The following is a 22,067-nucleotide window of genomic DNA, read 5'->3' on the forward strand; positions in this document are numbered from 1 at the left end:
ACCACAGAAGAGGAGGCAAAGGGAATATAAGAGATAGAGGGATGGAGGACACCAACAAAACAAGGCCCTCTAAATCATCAACATGAGCAAAGCTCATGTGAACTCACAAAAACTGCAGCAGCTCTGCACTAGGTCCTCTGCATAGGTATTATGGCCTCCTGTTTAGTGTTTTTATGTTTTTTGGGATTCCTGAGTTGGTCTCTGATTCTTATGCTTTTGGGGGCTCTTTTTCTTCTGTTTATTTATTTTGTCCAATTTCAATTTGTTAGTTTTTGTTTTATCTTACTACATTATAATTTATTATTATCTCTTAGAAGCCTGTTTTCTGATGAAAGACAGAAAGGGGGTGGATCTAGATACGAAAAGAGGTGGGGAGGAAATGGGAGGAGCAGAGGGAGGGGAAACTGTAATCACGATATATTATCTGAGGAAAAAAACAATTTCCAAAAAAAAAAAAAAAAGGAAGAAAAGCAAAAATACAGATGAAACAAAAACCACAGTGCTTATTTTCTATAACTTATGGAACAAGCCACTGAAAGTTTTGGCTCTCTTAAAGGTTCTCTACTAGTTAGTGAGGTAGGTAGGTGCAAGGCATGGAGTTAGTAAAGACTGCTGATTCTCATATAAACAGCTCTTAGATTCCAGTAATCCTGCTTCCTATCATTTGACCAGTCATAGTAACATGATTGCATAAAAAGCACCATGCTTGAAACCCATCTGCCATGTACCTGCACATGTCTGTTTCTTCCAGCATGTTGAAGGAGAGACACTTAATCCAAGCAAAGAGAAGCAGATGACTGAACTTCACTCATCTACCCAGTGGTAACAGAACGGGCATCCCTCCACATCCCAAGCCTCTACTCAGTTGGGTGTGGTGAAATTCTAGCACTTAGGAGGCTTAAGTAGGAGAACCTCATGTTGGAGCCCTGACTGGGCTACATAGAGAGACTCTATCTTAAACAAAACAACAACAACACCCCCCCTCCTGAAAAGAGATTCCTGACTCTAAAAAGCCTGTTTTGTCAATTTAGTTAATAATTCATTTTAAAAGGAACTATATATTTTCATTTTTATGACAAATAAATTTCAATAATTCTAATTTAATTGCAATCTGTATAATATACCCCTTTAAAAAATATCATCACAATAGCCATTGTCACACAGAGGTGTGTTGCTTCTTAGCCAGGCATGCTTGGTAACAAAAGGGACCATCTAGACCAGGGTTTCTTAAACTGTTTTCATTCATGGTCCCTTTCCCTTGAGAAATTTTTATATGACTTCAGGTATGGAAAGTAGTTCTATATTAAACATTTACTCCTAATCAATCATTAAGAAATATGTTTTAAATTATATATATATATATATTTCGAGACAGGGGTTTTCTTTAGAGTAGCTTTGTAGTCTGTCCTGGAACTCACTCTGTAGACCAGGCTGGCCTCGAACTCACAGAGATCCATCTGCCGCTGCCTCCCAAGTGCTGGGATTAAAGGCATGTGCCACCATCGTTCGACAATTTTACTATATATTAAAGATTAAAAAAAACAAACAAACAAACCTGTGTGCTAAAGAGATGCAGGCGCTTGCTCATTGTGACAGAAGGTAGACTACTTCTTGGTAGACTATTTGCTATTGGCAGGACACAGAACATCTTCAACATTCTCCAGAGCTGATTATTATTTGATTTTATAACCATCACTTCGTGTAAAAATTTGCAAAATGACAGAAGAGTGAAAAATGGCAGAACTACAAACTTTAAACTCGTTTGTCATTTCAGAGATTGTTGGCAACTCTGTCTTAATCCCAAGCCAAAACTCATTCAATAAATTAAAAAATAAAACCAAGTCAGTAAATAAAATACTAAAATTAAAAATCAAACATTTGAATCCAATCCAATCCAAAAATTATACTAGTTTGATACCTACATATTAGAAATAATGATGAGTAAATAGTAAAAGTCTCTATTCTCTATAATTAAACCACTGTGTCTCTAAGCTGGCAGAAAGCACTGTAGAGATAATAGTAACACTGTGATACATGGAATAGAGCATTCTCAGGTCAGCATTTGTTGCTGTTGCATACATGGAAAGTGTTAAATGTGCATGTTTTGTGCCCTCAGGAACAAAGGACACAATGAATTTGTGGGATGCCACACAGGTGAGCATGGCCAGAAACACCTCGGATTTGTTTTGTATTTGAATTTAAATTAACTTTTGGTTACTGCACACTCAGAAACCCTTCACTGCTACATTCTTCACAACCCCCACATTCAGTTATGTGACCCTCATGTGGATATGAATCTCCATATAAGTTTAGAAGCTGAGTTTTAACTGTTTATTGACTGGTTTAAGAAAGATGTTGTGCCAGATGGCGGTGGCACACGCCTTTAATCCCAGCATTCGGGAGGCAGAGCCAGGCAGATCTTTGTGAGTTCGAGGCCAGCCTGGTCTACAGAGCGAGATCCAGGACAGGCACCAAAACTACATAAAGAAACCTTGTCTCGAAAAACAACAACAAGAAAAAAAGAAAGAGAGAGAGAGAGAGAGAGAGAGAGAGAGAGAGAGAGAGAGAGAGAGAGAGAGAAAGAAAGAAAGAAAGAAAGAAAGAAAGAAAGAAAGAAAGAAAGAGAAAAGGAGAGGGAGAAAGATGTTGCATCAAGGTTAATTTAGAGGTATAGGGCATCAAAACAGAGGGGCTCCTCCTTTATGAATCTTGCTGGAAACTAATAAAGCCAGTTCTTTCTTGATAAGAACATTTGCACTTAGGATTTTAAATTGTCTTTCAAATAGTTACTTAAACATCTCCTAGACAAAGCTTTAGCCTCAGAATTTATATATATATATTGGTTTGCAGTGCTCGAGATGGAACCTAGGGCCTTGTGCACGCTGTGCAAGGACTTTATTACTCTACCTCAGCTCTACACTTAGCCTCAACACACAGTTCTTTACTCTCTCTCTCTCTCTCTCTCTCTCTCTCTCTCTCTCTCTCTCTCTCTCTCTCTCTCGGTTTTTTGAGACAGGGTTTCTCTGTGTAGCTTTGTGCCTTTTCTGGGTCTCGTTCTGAAGACCAGGCTGGCCTCGAACTCACAAAGATCTGCCTGCTTCTGCCTCCCGAGTCCTGGGATTAAAGGCGTGCGCCACCACCACCACCACCACCACCACCACCACCACCCGGCTTTGCTCTCAACTGCCTTTTATTTTTATTTATTTTTTTTTTTTTGGCTTTCTTTAGCTTCAATTTTTCTTTCCCTTTTTTTTTTTGGTGTTGTTGCTGAGTACATGCTACTTTTTATTTAATGTGGTTGTGTTTAGCTAAGTGTGAAAAATTAGAAATGCCCAAGTATGGAATTTGATAAAATAAAGATACAATAGAACACTATGTTGTCATTTAAGGGAATGGGGTAGTTCTCTATATGGAATCACTTTCAAGATATATAACTGGCCTTTAATAGGCAAAGTACAGAAAAATATGTGTGGTGTGCTACTGTTTGTATATGCACATACATATGCATGTTCAGTATGTTTCTATGCATTGTGTGACTGTGGAAAGACATTCAAGGAAGTGCTAATAGTGGTTTTCTCTGGGGAGAAGTTGGCTGGAAGACTGGAAGACTATCCTGTTGTCCTATATATAGTGTATCATATTCGTCTATTATCTATTCACATTTTTATAAGGCAGAAGGCAGAGCTAGTTTTATAGAGATGGGAAAGTACAAAAGACATTGTTATGTATAAAGAACAAATTACAGAATAGTATAAATAGTATATGATCTGGCTTTTGTAAAGTAATCATAAGTATATAGATATGTATATGTATGGTGTACACATACATATATAAGAATGCATACCAAAGTGTTAATAGGGGTACACTCAGGGGAGAAAGAAAATGTGTGTTCATTTTTTTTATCCTATGCACTATTTTGTCTGACTGTTTTCATACCAAGCACACCACACTTCAATATATTAGAAATAGTTCTTAAAACATTAATCAAACTGTACATTAAACAAAACTTCCCAGACCAATTTTTTGGTTCAGCTGCTCAAGTTGTATCTCTCGGACCCAGCTCCAGTCTCTTTCTCAGTCTCCTCTTTGAGGCTTCCTGAGTCCCCTGTTCCTTTGCTCACTCTTTCCTCTATTTCCCAGCATCAACAGGGCTTAGATAAGGTTGTCACTAAGAAATCATACTAACACTACTGTGTGTTGTCTGTCAACCACTTTCTTCTTAGGTCAAATAAACTAATTTTTTGGAGACAGGCTGGCCTTGAGCTCGATATGTAGCTGAGGATGACCTTGAACTCCTGATCCTCCTGCTTCCACACCCCAGGTGCTGGGATTTTCGGTGTGACATAACCAGGGCTTCACACGCCCTCGGTGAGCACTCTCCCAGCTGAGGTATGTCCCCAGCCACCCCCATTTTCTTTGTAATTAATCCAGCACGATGTGGCCCCAACCTCCTTGTGCTCACTTTAGAGACTTCGAGTTGTTTAAGTGAAACTCCTGCCCCCATCTCTTTAAGAAAGTACCCATGTTTTCTGGATCATTTGTATTATCTCGTAAGTACAGTATGTCTCCAGTCTCAAAGAACAAAACCCAAGAAGCCCTGTTCGCCTCCACACTTCTTCCATATCTGCTCCATTTCTCCACACTTCTTTGCGGCAATTCTTAAAAACCTTTCCCTTACTTCATAAAGCCATCTTGCCCTCGTTCATTCTCAATCTCACTCCTCTCAGAATTTCAGCTGTGACCAAATGTTCTCCCTAATTCCTCTTTCCAAGGTCATGGTATTTACGTGCAAAATCAGTGGTTCTCATCTTCTCAATTCAATGATTAAATGCCTCCTTGACTTTCAATTTTTTTTCATTTTTCTTTATTAAGACATTTTCTACTCACTCCACATACCATTTACAGATCCCTCTCCTTCCCCCTTGACTTTCAATTTTCCTGTTACTCCTCTGCTCTCCTAGTCTCTTGGATCTTCCCCTACGTTACAACGTCTCCTTCTTTACTATCTTCACCTTGGAGTGTTGGCTTGCTCATGACTCAGTTCTTGGAGACATCTATCTTCTTTCTTTAAACTCATTTGTTAGTGATATTAGATAGCCCTTAACTTTGAATAACATCACCATGCTGAAATCTGCTCAAACTCCATTTTGTACCTAGACTTACAGATTCATTGTCTTTTTGACACTGACAGCACTATTTTACTTTGTAATAGTCATCTCAAACCCAATGAGTCCAGAATAAACAGAACCACCCGTCTCTTCCCATCCTCTTCATGTCGATAAATGACAACTCCATTGGTGCTCTCCTGTCTAAATATATCCTGAATTTGATTACCTTCTTTAGCTCTGTCTCTGAAACCCTAGTCCAGCATCACACCAGTCACCTGACTTGGAACAATATAGACTTTTATCAAACTTATCTAAAAATCTGTGTGTATATAAATTACAGTGTATCATTGCTTTGCACAACATTCTCAAATGGCTTCTGTCACACTCAGCATAAAAATCTAAAGTCCTTTCCATGAACTGTAAGGCTTGCAATGCCTCTTAGACCCACCCTTTATCTCTGAACTCACTTCATCCTTTCCCCCTTCACTGTTTTCATGTCACAGTGACCCGGCTGCTTTTGGAACATGCTCGCCTTAGAACCCTTGTACTTACACTATCTGCCAGGAACACTCTTCTTGGCTTGCTCTTTTCCTTTATCCTGCCCATGGGTCACCTTATCAGAAAATCTTCCTTGAGCAAAGAGTCTGGAGCACGAGGCTGTCTCAGTCGGCCCCTTTACCCAGCTTTATTTTCAGCATCACCTGATATGCTGCCTACGAACTTGACTAATATTTGCTTATGATTTATCTGCCCTAGAATACACAAAACAGCCATTTTGTCTCATTTAATACATCTCTAACATTCAGAAGAAAAAGATTGTTATAGAGTAGCTTACAAGAATTTTCTGAGTTTTCAAAAGAGATGGCAAGAAGTTCTCTTTAGCATATTCTCATTACATGAAATTCTTAAGACAGTTTATTTCTCCATTAAAAGTTTCTCCTGTCTATAAGTTAAAAACAAAACAACAACAAAAAACCTGTTTCAACCTTTTCTTTAGAAACTATTATAGACTCACAAATATTTGCAAAAGTAGTATAAATAACTCCATGTATTCTTTACCCATTGTTTCCCAGGTTGTCTTCTTTAACTGTCCTTTTGATTTTCTGAACCCTAGTTTCTCCAGTCTTTTATGATTTTTTTTACACAGATTCCAAGGATCTTCCTACTGCCTCTTGAAAACCTAGGAACTCACTCATACCAGCAAGCTCTGTGCTATGGAGCTACCTCCTGACCCAGTTCCAATTCTTATTTTGTTGGTGGGTTTTCTTCTATACCAGATTCAAATTCCTATGCCAAGATGATGTATTATGTACGGAAGGGAAAGGATATGTTAATTAAATGGCAAAATAGGTTTAACCCAGTTTTTTAATACTAAAAAAAGAAAAGAAGAGGAAGACTTCCATCTTTGAAGTGCACTGTCCTACAGAGAGGTACACGCTTCTGTAGATTTTGCATACCAGCTTGCTTGCCGTGATTTCTAGAGACTGGCAATTTTTAGGCTTTCCTGTGATTTATCTCTTATAGGAAGAGTTGAATACAAATAAATCTATGTTTTTAAATGTATGTTTGTATTTTTAGTCACTTATTTTGTTGAGTTCTTGCCATTCACTTATTCACCAAACATTTTGTATTTCAACTGTGTAATATTGTCTCTTATCCCCAAGTGGATCTGGAATGAACATCACCTTTAAATCATTACAAGTACCGAAAGATTGAAAAACTCCCATTGTCCAGGTAAGTCAAGTACACTTTATTAAATGGGTATTCCTATTCCGATGATAATCTTTGAATAACTGGTTTCCAGTATTAAAAAATGAGCAAGAGCCAGTGCCCTTTACAGCATGCCTGCCATATAAACGAGATAAGCCCCTTGAATAGATAAGGCTGGGCCAGTGAGATGGCTCGGCAGGACCTTGATGAAGACCTGCCATTCACTTGGAACTCTTCTTCCTCATCTATGCCCATAATGAGATGGTTTGGTCTTTTCATGGTGTCCCACATTTCCTGGTTGCTCCATTCTTCTACTTAAAGAATTGTTTTCATATTCCTTGCTCATTTTGTCTAAATTCTCTACTTTACCCTCCAGTCTGGATAGTCTATCTTCTGCTTGATTCATCTACTTGTAAGTTGAGTTTTCTAGTTGGTTATTGGGTTTTTCAATTCCATCTTGATTTCGGCTTCAGTCTTTTTCAGTGTTTTCTTTGTTGAATTCTTTTCTCAAGTCCTGGATTGTCTCTGTCATTTGTGTTTTCTTTGGGCATCACACAGGCACTTACTCTCTTTACCTTCTTTCTCTTTAAGTTCATTCAGCTGTTTCTTTGTGTCTTCCTTAAACTCCTTGAGTTCTTTGATGATGTCTGTGATCGTTGTTCTTTTAAATTCTGTGTCTTGGGGTTTATCTAGGTAATTATCATTGGCAAACATTTTTATTTTATTTTTTTATTTTTTGGTTTTTCGAGACAGGGTTTCTCTGTGTAGTTTTGCACCTTTCCTGGAAATCGCTTTGTAGACCAGCCTGGCCTCGAGCTCACAGAGATCCGCCTGGCTCTGCCTCCCAAGTGCTGGAATTAAAGGTGTGTGCCACCACCGCCTGGCTGCAAACATTTTTAAAGGACTGGGAGCTTTTGTAGAAGAGACACGGGCTTGATCTTTCCTGTTGTCTGTGGGTTTGGGCTAAGATCTGGGCATGTGGGCTTCATTTGTTATTTCAGTGTCTAACACAGAAAGAGCAGGTTGGGGCTGAAGAGAGCTTATAGGCAGGTGGGGCCTAGAGGTTGGAAATGACTTAGGCAGAATGAAGTCAGGTGGACACAGGGGACAGGGTTGATATGCAGAATGCACATCCTGACTCGACACTGGAATGTGAAGGTAGATCTGGGAGTTGGGGAGGGCACATGGAGAGGTGGATCAGGCAGATTCACCAGGCTAGACCCTGGAGAAGGACATGCAGGATCTGGCTGGGTGCAGAGGTTGGTTGTTGAGATGGCTCAGTAGGTTAAGAGCTAAAGGCACTTGCTGCCAAGCCTGAAAACCTGAGTTCAATCCCCCAGAATTCACATGGCAGAGGGGGAGAACTGACTTCAGAGTTTTCCTCTTCTCCGCACATGTGTATGCCCAAACTCCTGACTCCCGCCCCATGCACAAAGATACTCACACAATAATGAATGTTCAAAAAGGTTTTTTTTTTTTTTTTTTTTTTTTTTTTTTTTTTTTTTTTTAACGGCAAGACTTACTGATTTAATAATCGGTTAAAAGGAGACATGGCTGGGACATCACTAACCACTCAGTTAAAGTGAGTGTGTGGTAAGCTCCCCTCATGAAAGCCCATTCGCACACGGTAAACATTACTTAGATAACTGCCTGCCAGCATTCTCCCACAATCTCACCTCCAGTATTAACAGGGTGAGCATTTGTCATTTGTCTAAACTGTTCCTACCTGTTGTTCCAGCATAATTGTTAATTGCAGCTCCTTTCCCTCTCCCCAGAATCTTGGCTCGGACGATAAATTATATGGTCAATTCAAGTATTAGGGTCTCTGTGATGAATGATCAAGGCACCATTCCTATTTATTGGCATTACCTTGTCACAAGCTGTGAAAACACTTTCCTTTGTGATTGTTTCTTCCTGACTTGTCACAAAGACCTTCACATAAAATCACTCTCTCCCATTAAAGTAATTACTGGGACCCTTTCAGTAATGACCACTTGTTTTACCTTTCCTCTTGAGACTCCGAACACCAAATGCAGAGATTGCTTTTGCTGGGTCAAGATCAAAATTCTTCAGAGACACTAGCCTTGTACAGGGGAAATACTGTCTCTCTGATCCACAAAAGTCTGAAAGAGACATTTCTCCATAGAAACATTATCTTGTAGAAAAGGGCTGAGATCTCCTGCTGACTCTCTTCTCTGAGGTTTCCCCACATTCTGAGATTCTTTTTTTCTCTTTTCTTTTTTCATTCTTCTGCCAATTTTCAGCTCAGAGAATGGAAAACCCCATGCAGTATACATGGCTTCAGTGAGTCTCATGTATTCTGGGCTGAGATTCTTAATGTCTCTGGAATTGCTCCTGGGATATGAGTAACTGGAAAGAGAATCTGGGTGGCCTTCTCAAGGATGATCTCTGCTAAAACTAGCTAATCTTCTTGATTCACAAGCAAAGATGCTCTTGAGTCGCCGAGTTGAGCCAGGCTGCTGAAGCTGCAGGTTTCTGCAGCTCCCTTCTTGGCCGATGAAGGAGGAGCCTGGACACTGGTTCATTATTACATCTTGGAAAGTCGGTCATAACTTTCCTTCTTCAAAGCTTTGTCCTTACAGTACTAAGTGTAAAAGAAAAACAATAATGTAAAAAAAAAGTTTTTCAAAATGTGGAATCATGGAAACAAAACAAGTTGTGAAAAGATAAAAACCTAGTCTCCCCCACCCCCAACCCCCAAGGGGCATTGATTGTTTTTACTGTTAATTGTTTTGCTATTTTTGTAATTCATTGATAAACTATGGAAATTTCTGTTGTTTTCTGTCTTAGCAAAAATAGTTTCTGTGAGACTAAGCAATTTTTTTTTTGTAAAACATTGTATTTAGGATAATAGATGTATAATGACTTTATCATTTTGTTTGTAGCTTGTTTGAAAAATTAAATTGACTGAGACAAAGTGTCTAAGGTGTGTTTTTTCTCTTCCTCTCCTTTTATCCTTATCTTTACACAACAAAACTACTTAGAACTGTTATTATGTGCAGAGTTAACTTCATCAGCAAACACTGATGAACCCTGAAATATTAATAATGTCACTTTGGTACTGATCTAAATGAATGTCATGCTTTTGTCAAAATGTAGAAAAGGCAGAAAAGTTGGAGTCCTACAGCCCATCTTAATTCAAGAACCTGGGTTGGACAGCCCTAGGAAACTTTTAATAATTCTCTCTCTCTCCCTGTTTTAGTTGTCAATTCTGCTCTATCCTTCCCACCTTGCCTGTTCCTGTTGTGGGAAAACAGATAACAAACACCACAGTCATCCTTCCAACATCCATGAAGGTAGAGTCTTTGCTGAGTTTCTAGGGCCTGTTTATGAAAATTGGCCTGGGCAAGTATCCCCAGAGTGTTGCAGCCCCTGAGTGAATAGGGACGTTCCTTGACTTGGAAGCAGTGGCATCAGGTGGTTTGAGGGACTGGAGTGTCATCTTCTGGGAAACCAATTCTACTGGGATCATGTTAGTATCTCATAGGTTGTATTGTACACTAAAAAACACTTGCAGGTGTCTTAAAGAGTAAAGACCTACATAAGGGAAGTAAACATTTATCTAGATCTAAAAAGGAATTAAAAAAGAAAAAAAAATTGATTCCAAAAATTATGATCTATCTTTAACCATGAGTGTGAATGACATAGAATATACTATATCTTCCTTGACAAGGTGAGTGCGAATAGCCTGTGCTCATCTTTGCAGTTCTCAAGAGATTTATTCACTGGCTTCCAGCCAACACAATGACAAAGTTTTATTGATGTGCCAAATCCAAGGCTTGGGTGTCAGAATTGGGAAATCTGGTACATGATCATTTGGCCAAAGAACTCTCTCTAGCTTCCTTGTGCTTTTTTGTTTGTGAATGGCTCACAGAAAACCTTAGAGGCTGCGATAGAAACTGCAGGTCTTTAAAATGAGAGGAGGACTGGGTAGGAAGAGGGGTAGTTGGGGTGGGGGATGACTTGCATGTTTGTGTTTTTTGTTGGAAGGTATTTTACCTCTACTAGCAAGGCTCATTGGAAGGGCCAGGAACAGTCCTTGTTTTGCAAAGGCTCTTCCTCTTTATACGCTCCCCACCCCCACGTAGGCCCATCATTTCATTATCTGGCCACTCAAAGCCCCTGTGCTGTGTTACCTTACCAGGGTGAATATGCTTTGGATTTTGTCTGCTTCTCAGACAGACTGAACTTCCCACCGTATTCCTGCCCCCTTTCCCACTCATACTTGCTTCTGTTTTCCAAAGGAACAGAATTTATCTGATAATCTAGTCGGGATGACAGCAGAAAGCATATGGAGAGCTTAATGTACTGTGTCTCCTAAAGAAGGGGGGTAAAGATGGGTACTCTGCATGGATGACCCAAGAGCAACAGACTTTTGGCTCAAAAATGTGAATTTTCAGTTAGCTGTAATCCCAGCTGCTTATTGAAGTCCAGCTTGGACAACTAGACTGTGTTTAGTGTACAATTCCAAAGACTGTCAAAATAAATTTTAAAAAAATGCAGAGGGGCTATGAATGTAACTCATTGGTAGGGCATTTGTCAAGCAAGCTCTGTGTCCCTGGTTAAAAAAAACAAAACAAAAACAAAAACCTTTTAGTGGTGAAATTTCAGGAGTGGTGGAGTAAATTTTGGGGAAGAAGGGTACAGTATTAAACACCCTTAGATTCATGCCCATAGACTACGTGCTGTGGGTGGGAAGGGCCGGCCCTGGGGCTGGGGAGAGCACAATATCTGTTTGGTACAGCAGCTCTCCTAACAGCAGAGAGAGGAGGTGCTGTTGGGAAGCAAACAGCCTGAGAATGTGCCTGACTTCTCTGTCAACAGGAAGAGTGAGCACCATCCATGCCTTTCTCCTCCTGGAGGTTGGTACTGAGAGGAGGTACTGAGCACCCCTCCCACAGACATACACCCTCACCCAGGCACTCCCAGCCTCACCCCATGGTTTGATTCCTCAAAGATCAGAAAGACAAAAGATTCAGAAGCGCCTGCAGCTGAGCCCTGCTTAGACAATGTAATCCCAAGATCGATCATGCCTGTTTTCTTTTAAGCTCTCAAGTACTGCAGATCAAATCCCTTCCTCACCATCACTTTGGAAACAGCACTGAAGATGTGCTGTTTCTGATTACATAATGATTTAAAGCAAGCAACATTTTGTTGAAATACCCACACCAGTTCTGATTTGACATTGGGTTACATTTTACTCTGTTAATTCAATATTTTCCGAATATTGCCATTGCATAGATAGAACATATTCACTGAGATGTTGTTGAGGTAGAGTTCTAGTTTAACTTTAAACATGGAAAACTTTCCCCTGTGACTTATATTGATTCCCAGTGAGAATGGCGAGCACTGTTGGTGGGTCTCACTAATTATGTGGTTTCTGTATGTAAACACTTACCTTTTACATGTGTAAATGTGGACAGAGTATAGACCTTTCCACTGCTAGCCTAAGGATGTACACAGTCATCCATACCTTATGGATCTCTGGTCTTTTTTTTAATAACTGTTCCCTCAATTGAACTAAGATTGCTACTGCTCCTCTAACTATTAACTAATAAAGATGCCACACTGCCAAAGTGCTCTCAGCAAAAGTAGGGGTTTGAATCTCTAGCATCCATGTCAAAAGCTGAGTATGGGCTGGTCGGTGGTGGAGCATACCTTCAATTCCAGCACTAGGGAGGCAGAGGCAGGCAGATCTCTGAGTTGGAGGCCAGCCTGGTCTGGAGAGCAAGTTTCAGGAGACAGTCAGGGATACACAAAGAAATTTGGTCTCAAAAACCAAACCAAACAAATGAACAACCAACCAACCAAACACTGAGTGTGGTAGCTCATCTCTAATCTCAGTACTGGGAAGATGGAGTCAGGTGAGAGAGGCAAACCCTGGATCGTGCTAGCCAGCCAGCATCACTGAATTGGTGAGTTCCAGGTTCAGTGGGAGACCCTGTCTTGAGAAATAAGGTGGCCAGTGATTCAGGAAGATTCCTGGTGTCAATCTCAGGCTTCCACACACAAATTTAAAAAAAAATCTGTAATCCAAACTAATTAGAGTCATAGTTGATCTTCACTTTTAAGAATGGCATTGAGTCTAGACACAGGGATTTTTTTTGGGAAACCAATGAGGTCACCGAATAATCTCCTTTAGTACTAAAGGAATAGACAAGTCATTCTGATCACTGCCCTAAATGGTAATGTTGACTAGACCACGAAGAGATGCCATTCAACAGGCATTTCCCTTGCAGTGTGGTGCAGATCTCTGTGCACAGATCCACAGCAAGCTTGTTCTTCCCCTGCTTGGGAACCACACTATCAATACTGCCAAGAAGCATCACTGTGATGTGCAATGCTGCCATCGTGCTCAATTCCCAGAGTTCTCTCCCAACCTGTGCAGGAGAACACATACATGAGAAAGCAGTCAAGGATGACAGCAATTACAGATTATGGTCACAACTGGTCCCCCAGGAAAGGGAACTACTGGCTATAACTAAAATGTTTATCACCGCAGAAAAGCCCCCACATGCTGTTTTAAGTCTCTGGATAAAAACTTCAGATAACAGTTTTTGATTACTGACTCTGTCACAGGTCCTGTGCTTAACTATGCTGGTTTGAGCCTCATCATTGCTCATTGGTTAGAAGCTATCACCATGCATCATGCCCTTACACAGATGTGCGTGCATTGGGAATGCACGGGCAAAGTCAGTGCCTACAACACGTGAATTTCAAATCCCTCCCTTCCCCCAGACCCCAGGACATGCTGTTGCAGGATTCAGTTTTTCTCTATGTCCACAGTTGATGTGGGCATAAGTCTTATGGCTTCAGGGTGTTTCTATGTGTGCCTGTGTGTACAGCACATATTTGAGGGTTTTGCTCAATATTCTCTTTTGCTTTTTCTATCAGGTTGTTTTTGGTGGACTAGCAGGCCCACTTTGAAGTTCTCTTGCTGTTGAATCTGTATTCCAGTAAAACTTAATGGGGGTTCTTATTTCTATATTCCCAGGATAGCACCCCTAAAACTTTTGAAACATACTGTTTCGAAAATGTTTTTAAATCCACCATGAGAGAAACTGTGTCTAAGTGCCATCTCCCCAGATGATGTAAAGACTGAAGTCATTTTAGTTGTCACCCACCCCGCTCCTTCTCTCTCTCTCTCTCTCTCTCTCTCTCTCTCTCTCTCTCTCTCTCTCTCTCTCTCTCTCTCTCTGTGTGTGTGTGTGTGGCTTAGAGCTTTCTAGCTTCTCAGGCTCCCCGACACTGTACCTTTATGTTGTTCGGAGAGTCAACTTAAAATATACAATCTCCAGACGGGAGTGATTTAGCAAAATTAAAAACAGGCAAGGGGCAGGGAAGGCGGGAGGTGTCAAATGTTTTCTCTGCCCACTATCAGTTTGATGTGGTAGCCTTGTTCCTACCTAGTCCTCCGTCATGCTGTCCACTACCCAAAGCTAAAATATCTGAAACGGTAACAGAATACACATGAACAGAGATGTGTAGGCCCCTCTGTCTCCCTTCTAACCCACCACAGAGAGTTTTAATTGTGGCTTGTTTCAATTTAATTTTGCTTCACCTCAGGATGAAAGGCACCAGTTTCAGTGCACCTTAAGAGGTACCATAAAATATGTAAGTACTTGCAAAAATTCTTTTAGCCTCCTCCAAAGAAAATCGGTATTTCTGATTGCTTATTTGTTTTTGGAGTAAACTCTTTCCAAACAAAACCATGTCACATTAGTGGGCTAATAGTAATGTCTCCAGCTTTATAGTGAACACACTTATTTATTTTTCATGTGCACACTTAGTTAAAATTTCTTCTCTGGTTAGAAACAAATCTAGTAAGAGAACTGCAAAGAAGCTACATATAGGGAAGCCATGTCACATAATAAATCCACATTTTAGCATGCGTTGGGTGAGATATGGAGTAATTCAGAAGTATTGAGAAGTTTAAATAGAAAAAGAATTTCCCAGTGACCCCAGATCTTGAGTCAACATCATTTGGTACAGCCATCCCTTCACAGTTAGGCTCACAGGGCTGATTCATAGTGGGATGAGGTAAATGGATACAGAAATGGTTAGTGAGGCATCTATGAAGATCACCATTTCCTTCTCCATTGGTCCACTGCTCTCAGCTCTTATGTTCATCTTAAAAACCATCACAGGCCAAAGATGATACTGATAAGGCTACGATCTATTGCACACCTCCTGAATATAGCTACAGCATGGACCCAGAACTGTTTTAGGTTGTAATTCACTTTTAACATGGGTGCAATTTCTGAGTTCTAGTGCAGATAAAATCTGTGTATTCTTCCTGTTAGCACCTTGCATGCCTTTCTGAAGGATACAACCCATGGGTCTCAGCAGTGCAGAAAAGATAAGATATCCTATGTCGTTCATTTTCTGCAAATGGTCTGTATTTACAATACTATGCCAGTCGTTTCTGACTACCACTTAGGGCAATTTTGCTTAGCCTAGCGGAATGTCTTGGAAACTACTGGCAATGATTTAGTCTCCAAAATTGGAACACATTTAGTAGAGACAGAAAGCCTATGAACAAATAGTGGGCATGTGCCAGAGTAAATAAGTGTGGTTCATGAGCTGCGGTCAGAAATGTCTCTCTTTCAGTATGCAGGCAAAGCCTTTGCCAGCATTTGCCATAAAGCCATCACACAAAGCAGTTTTTTCCCCCTAGCAAGACAGACTCAATGAAAGAAGGATTCCAGCTCACAGTCTCCTCTTGGGGCTGTCATCACAGGTCATGCCAAAGAAGACCTGAGCTGAGAGGACTTTTTCTCCAATTAGTCTTTCTTACTCAGCCTGCCAAGCTTCCATGAAAAAACAGAATGAGACTCCTGAGGGAATAGTAGGCTGTAAGAGTTGGTAGAGGAAAGATTCTGCAGCATGCAAAGCCCCTCCCAGGATCTCACAGTAAACCACAGAGTCGTTTTGCTTCGCCTCTTTTCCAAACCCAAGCTTTGGCCCGTACTGTAGAACTCCTTCGAAGCACTTGGTGCGGCTATCATGACAGAGAGATATGGAGTCAAGGAGAAGATCCTTCCTGTATGGAGACTGAAGGAGAGAAATCTGCGCAGTGTCCACTGCGGTCTCCTTGCATTTCCTTGAGAACTTAACTCCTGGATCACATGTCACTGATGGCTTTAGTGCACTTGGGCTAGAATAGCATGTGTGTGCATGCTTGCCCACTGAGCATACAGTGTGGTTTTGTGTAATTTTCTACTCCTGTGTAGTAGACTGTGTAGTTTCATGGTAGCCACTGAAATTCAAGAAGGAGTCTCTCTTTTAAACAATTAAATGAACCATAAATCAATACCCAGCAAGATTCACTCATTGTAGGATTTTTCATGGAGGGATATACAGTTCACCTTTAATAAAGCATAAAGTAAGAGATGCTACTTTTCAAAGCCTTCTGATGAGTTCTGTAAAGTAGTAAAGCATGAGTGAATGTTTGCAAGCTACCTCCAACACAACTTTAGGAGTAAAGAAACCCAAGATGTTGTTTCTATACCAAGTGATGGATTTCCTAGTCAGTCATGAATCCCACAGTTAAACTAGAAGAGTCTCCACTGGACACCGACCATATGCCAGGCATCTTGCTGGGGACTAAGACTACAGAGAGGAAAGGAAGATGTCAAGATGTTGACTATTGTCAGTTCTGCATATGAGGTGTCAGCCTTCACTTTGTGCAATCTAGAGACAGTTGAAAATATGTCTGTATTTTATTTGTGTAGGTGGGGTGGGCAGGCACACAACTGCCACTGTAAGGATCCCACATGCAGAGATAGGAGCACAACCTTCAGGAGTCTGTTCTAGATGTCTGCCTTGTTAAAGCAGAGTCTCCTTTGTTTCTGCTGTTACACTGCATAGCTTAGGCTAGCTGGCCCTTAAGCTTCTGTGTGAGCCTCCTGTCTCTTTATCCTCTTGTGCTGGAGAAGTACTGAAATCACAGCTGCACACCAACATGTCTGGTTTTGTGTTTTCACACGTGAGTTCCAGGGATTACACTCAAGTTGTCAGGCTTGTGTGACACTGAGTCACCTCCCTGTTCCCACTTTGTTGTATTTAGACAGGTAAATAAGGGGCTGGAGGGATTGCTCAGTGGTTAGGGGTACTGGCTGCTGTTCCAGAGGACCTGCATTGGATTCCCACCACCCACAATGGTGGCTCACAACCAATGCCCTCTTCTGGCCTCGCTGATTGAACTGAATGCATAGTACACAGATAATAAACACTCAAGCAAAACACTCATACACATAAAGTAGTAAAATAATTCACTGTCAGGTAAATAAGATGTTCTTTTGTTTTAAATAGAAAGAAAAAAGTGACAGTTCTTTGGTTAAGAAGCTTGAAGTTGAAAATGGAGAAGAATGACCCAATAATGTAAACACAGTGTGTTACATAGCATAACACAAAAGTACTGGAAGAGAGCACAGTTTGTTTAGGGGCTGGTGCTAAGTAGGAAATGTATATCAGACGGAAGAACAACTGGCTTAAGAGTTGGAAAAGGGAATCATTTTGGATTATGATTTCCTGCTTAGACATGTAATCCTGGACAAAGCGCTTACCCAAATAGCTTCCTGCCTTGTCGTGTGGGGATACTACTCTATTGTGTTTATAGTGTTGAGAGGATTAGATGTGAAGATGCATATGAAAAGGCACACGAGTCTGCACATATCAATATAAAATGCTGTTTTTGTAACTAGTTTCATAGTGTTATTTGTTGTGCAAACTTACACAACCAAAAGTACTTAATCATTATCTAGTTATCTGTCTGTCCGTCCATCTATCATCTATCTTCTATATATTATAATCTACCATATATTTATCCATCTGTCTATCAAGTAGCAATGCCACTGATCCCAAAATGATGCTGCATTTTGTTTAGTAACACCCAACAATCCTTCTTCTATGAATTAATGCTAAGGAATTAAATAATCTATGTCAATATTTAAATATAACAACCAAAGTGATCAGCCAGGTGTGGTAGTGCACACCTTTAATCCAAGCATTTGAGAGGCAGAGGCAGGAGGATCTGAGTTTGGGGCCATCCTGGTCTACAGAGGGAGTTTAAGGACAGCCAGGGCTACACAGAGAAACCCTCTTTCAAAAACAACAGAACAACCCCTCCCTGAAATAGAACTGAAGTGATTATGAAGAGGAAAGGGAAGATCAGAACAGGCAAATTCAAGAAGACCTCTGGCCACCATAGAGAACTAACCCATTCAGCATTTGGGATTGGCTTGAATAGTAAACGAATGGGGGATGCCTGATCAACTAGAGAAAATTCACATTTGCTTATACTGAAATCCGAGTTCTCTCATCTCACTTTACTATTTTGCTGACTCCCAAGTCACCCCTCAATTTCACCTCGTAAAAAGGCAAACACATGTCTCTTCCAGTTTTCTATCTCTTTAATTCTACCTGGACTTTGTTGCTGTGTCCTTTTGTGTGGAGTCCAGCAATGATTTTGTCTGGTAAGCTTCTCCAAGAGCCCTGCAATCCCACAGCTGTTTGCCTGCTTGCCTCTGACAATCACAAACCCCAGAATGATATGCATTCCAAATGCAGGGGCATAACAACACAACAACAAAGCAAGCGATTACTGCAAAGACCGAAAGGTGCCACAGTGTGTGTGTGTCATTTCCACCCAGGTTCTGAAACACTCTGCTGCATGCATTGCTGGACTTTTCTCCCTCCCCAGCCCTCCCCCACCAACTTCCACCGCTCAGGAAGGACGGAGAAATGAATCTTGCAAAAATAGTCAATTCTCTTCAAAGTGCTTTGAGTTTTTGATCTTTCTCGGTTGGTGGTTTTACTTACCCCACTGACCATTTTCAGAAGAATTGCATTGTGAATTTCATATTAGCAAACACTTATAAAGTCTGACAAAAATATGGCAGAGTCAAAACCTAACTACCATCACTTTCATATCTCAGTCATATTCTGTGATCATGTTTTTAAAAATTTTATTTCCTTCAGAATCACTTAAAGGCATAGAAGATGAGGAAGAAATTGCTATAGAATCTGATGAAATATCAAGCTAGTACAGGGAACACACACACACACACACACACACACACACACACACACATTCACACTGATCAAATAGGCCTCCAGATGAAGTCACTTTTTGAAAACAACTTTAAAATGTCTGTCTGTCTGTGTCTGTCTGTCTGTCTGTGCCATGGCACACATGTACACATGTGGAGGTCAGAAGGCAATTTTGGGCATTGGTTCTCATCTTCTACCCCATTGAGTCAGAGTCTCCCTGGTTTCTGCTGCTGTGCTGTGGAACTGCTGGCCTGGGAGGTTCAGGGTGATTGTCCTCTGCCTGCCTCCTAACTTGCCGGAGAAAGACTGATGCACAGCAGTCAACGCATCTGACTCTTTCTCCTTTTGCGTGGTTTCCAGGGCTTGAAATGATGTCATCAAACTTGCTGTGTATGACTCAGACCTCAGCTTGCCGAGCCATCTTCCCAGGCCCAGACGACGTTTCCTTACCTGGGCTAGTGTCTTCCCATTATAGCTTTTTCCTTGCTAGTGTTTAGAATAATTTACTCTAATTTGGAAAAAAAAATCACACACACACACACACACACACACACACACACACACACACACATACACACCCCTCCATTAGACTATTCCAGAGGCCTGAGGGAACAAAGCTGGAGAATGGTGTAAATCAAACAGATCCACCTTTCTGCATCGTGATGTGGCCAGGGTATCTGGACACCGTCAGGGCATTGCAACCTTATCCCAAAGGGACTTTGTTATAGGAAAAGAGTTTAATTTTTTTCCTCTTTGTAACCTTGTGAAGTTTCCACATTGCAAAGCAATCACATCTTTCAAGCTAGAAATGATTGTGTTTGGCACCACGGCCTCTGGTGTGATGGCCTGTGCTTGTTTTCACTACAGTGAAAGCAGCTTTCAAAATAAATCATCTGTAACAACATTCTACTCCCCAAATCATATAATCCTATTAACGGAGTTTCATTTTCCCCCCCATTGTCACTGGTCTGACAAGATTGGCTAAGTTTATGTGTGGAGACAGAAGGCCTTGGAGGATTTGGCTGTGGTGAGGAGAGTTACTCAGCTGCAGACGTGTGGAAGCTCACTGCATCTTACATATCCTCACCTGTGTTTCATCTTACCTCATGTGCTTTGAAGCTAACAGCTACATAGTCACTCAACAACTCAAGCTACTCAAGAAATAGCCCATGCTGGGACACAGGAAGCCTGGTAGGTTACTGTGCTTGTCACAGTGAATAAGACCTTTGTCAAGATCAAACATGCAGATTCACTGACTGAGAAAGTATCCCACGTGACTGCATGGAATCCTTACCCAAAGTAGAAATTATATGGTAAAACCTACAAAAGCATTTTCTTATCATTACAGAGTTCTCAGAAGAGTATGTTTTTTCTTTGGTGATGAAAAGAAGAAAAAGAAACATCTTGCAATAAATGAACAGCATGTTTTCCTTCTGCCAGTAGTGAGAAAGGGTTTCTAGAAAATATTTAGGGAGTTGCAAGCCCAAATATCCTGGCCAGCTTGGCCTGTGTTGCTTGCAAATAGTCTGAGGCATGGTTGATCTTGGGTTTATCAGTCAGGTCACTCGTTAACAGTTTGTGAATGTAATGATCTTATCAATGCAATCAGCTGAAGCAATTGTGGCACTTTTGTAATCCTCCATAATAAGTGACAGGTCCCAAGTGTTGTGAGCCAGCACCACATACTGCGGTGGACAAGCTGTTCTTCCGGTAGAAATTTACAGATAAGCCACCTCTGCTCCCCAGGCAGTCTCTTCACGTCAGTCCTTGAATAGCCTTGTCCATGAGCCAGCATCTTCAGGAATCCCATTGACATCTAGGCTGAAGTGTAAATCCATTTTTCAAATTAATACAAACTTAGCATAAGCCTGACTTTGTCCTTTTAAAAGCTTTCTGAGTCTGAATTCATAGGTTCCTTGCTTTCAGCTGTTCTTACTCAACTAGTAAGTAACTCTTACTCTAGAGCTGAGCCCTGCTTTTGAATTCTATCTCTGTACTTATTAGATTGATACATTTGGCCAAGGTATTCAACCTCATCAAGATGCAATTTGTCAATCTACTGACAAAGTCCAATAATATTATCTTGTTTGGGCTAGCAAGATGGATCAGTGGGCAAAGACACTTTGCTGCCAAGCCTGTTGACCTGAGTTTGATCTCTGGGACCCACTTGGTGGAAAGAGAAAACCAACTCTACACAGTTGTCCTCTAACCTTCTCACGACCATCATGGTATGAGATTGCCCCATCTCCACATAAGTAAGTGAACAAATGTGATGAAGAAGATCACCTGACTTGAAGGATTATTGAGATGATCAGATATCAATTGTAAATTATAAAATGTAGCTCTTGCCCTTGGAATGTACCCTTGGAATAACAATGGGACCAGTATGCATGAAATGAATTCTGCGTAAATACCCAGTAAAACAATGGGAGTAAATAATTTCATAATCTCAGGCCTCTGCAAACATTTCTTTCAAATGTTTGTTATAACAAAAAACTAGTTAAAGGGTCCTAGGATTTCACCATTTGCCTCCTTTGAATCCCTAGACATAAAGTGGTTTTGTGTAGCAGATGAAACAGGGTCAACATCTGCTTGATTTCCAAGTCCACAGAAAAGCAGCAGTTTCCTGGGAAGTAATTTTTGCATCCAAAGTAGTTTTAGATAAACTGGCAGTATAATAGAGCTTGAATGAATGATAACTAGCATCTAGAAGGTCCCGCTGTTTAAAATTTTATGGTCATTATTTCAAACTTGTGGAAACCACAATTTTCATTAGAGAAAGTCATATGTTGCTCTTTCTAGGAAAAGTTTGGAAGTTATGGTGACTGCTTGAAAGCTCCCCTCCATATCACGAACTAGCCATAAAAAACATGGAGATTTTAATTCATCTTTAGAAATTGAAATGCTGCTTTCTTAGGATATAGTATATGTATATAATTTTATCTAACTAACACAATTACATATAAAACAATGGTTATAACCTGCCTTCTATGATCATTTATAAACATGGTCTCACTTTTCTCTTTCTTAAAGATAGAGAAATATTCACCTTTACTGCCATGCTGTCTAAATGACTAAAGCATTTAAAAATTTTAAAACTAGATTCTGTTTAATTGGAGATATGAATGACCAAACACCTCCTGTCATTTAACAATGGTTAATTTTATATTAAAC

This window comes from Peromyscus maniculatus, chromosome 3, assembly GCF_049852395.1.
Source record: "Peromyscus maniculatus bairdii isolate BWxNUB_F1_BW_parent chromosome 3, HU_Pman_BW_mat_3.1, whole genome shotgun sequence".
In the NCBI taxonomy this organism is placed as follows: domain Eukaryota; kingdom Metazoa; phylum Chordata; class Mammalia; order Rodentia; family Cricetidae; genus Peromyscus; species Peromyscus maniculatus.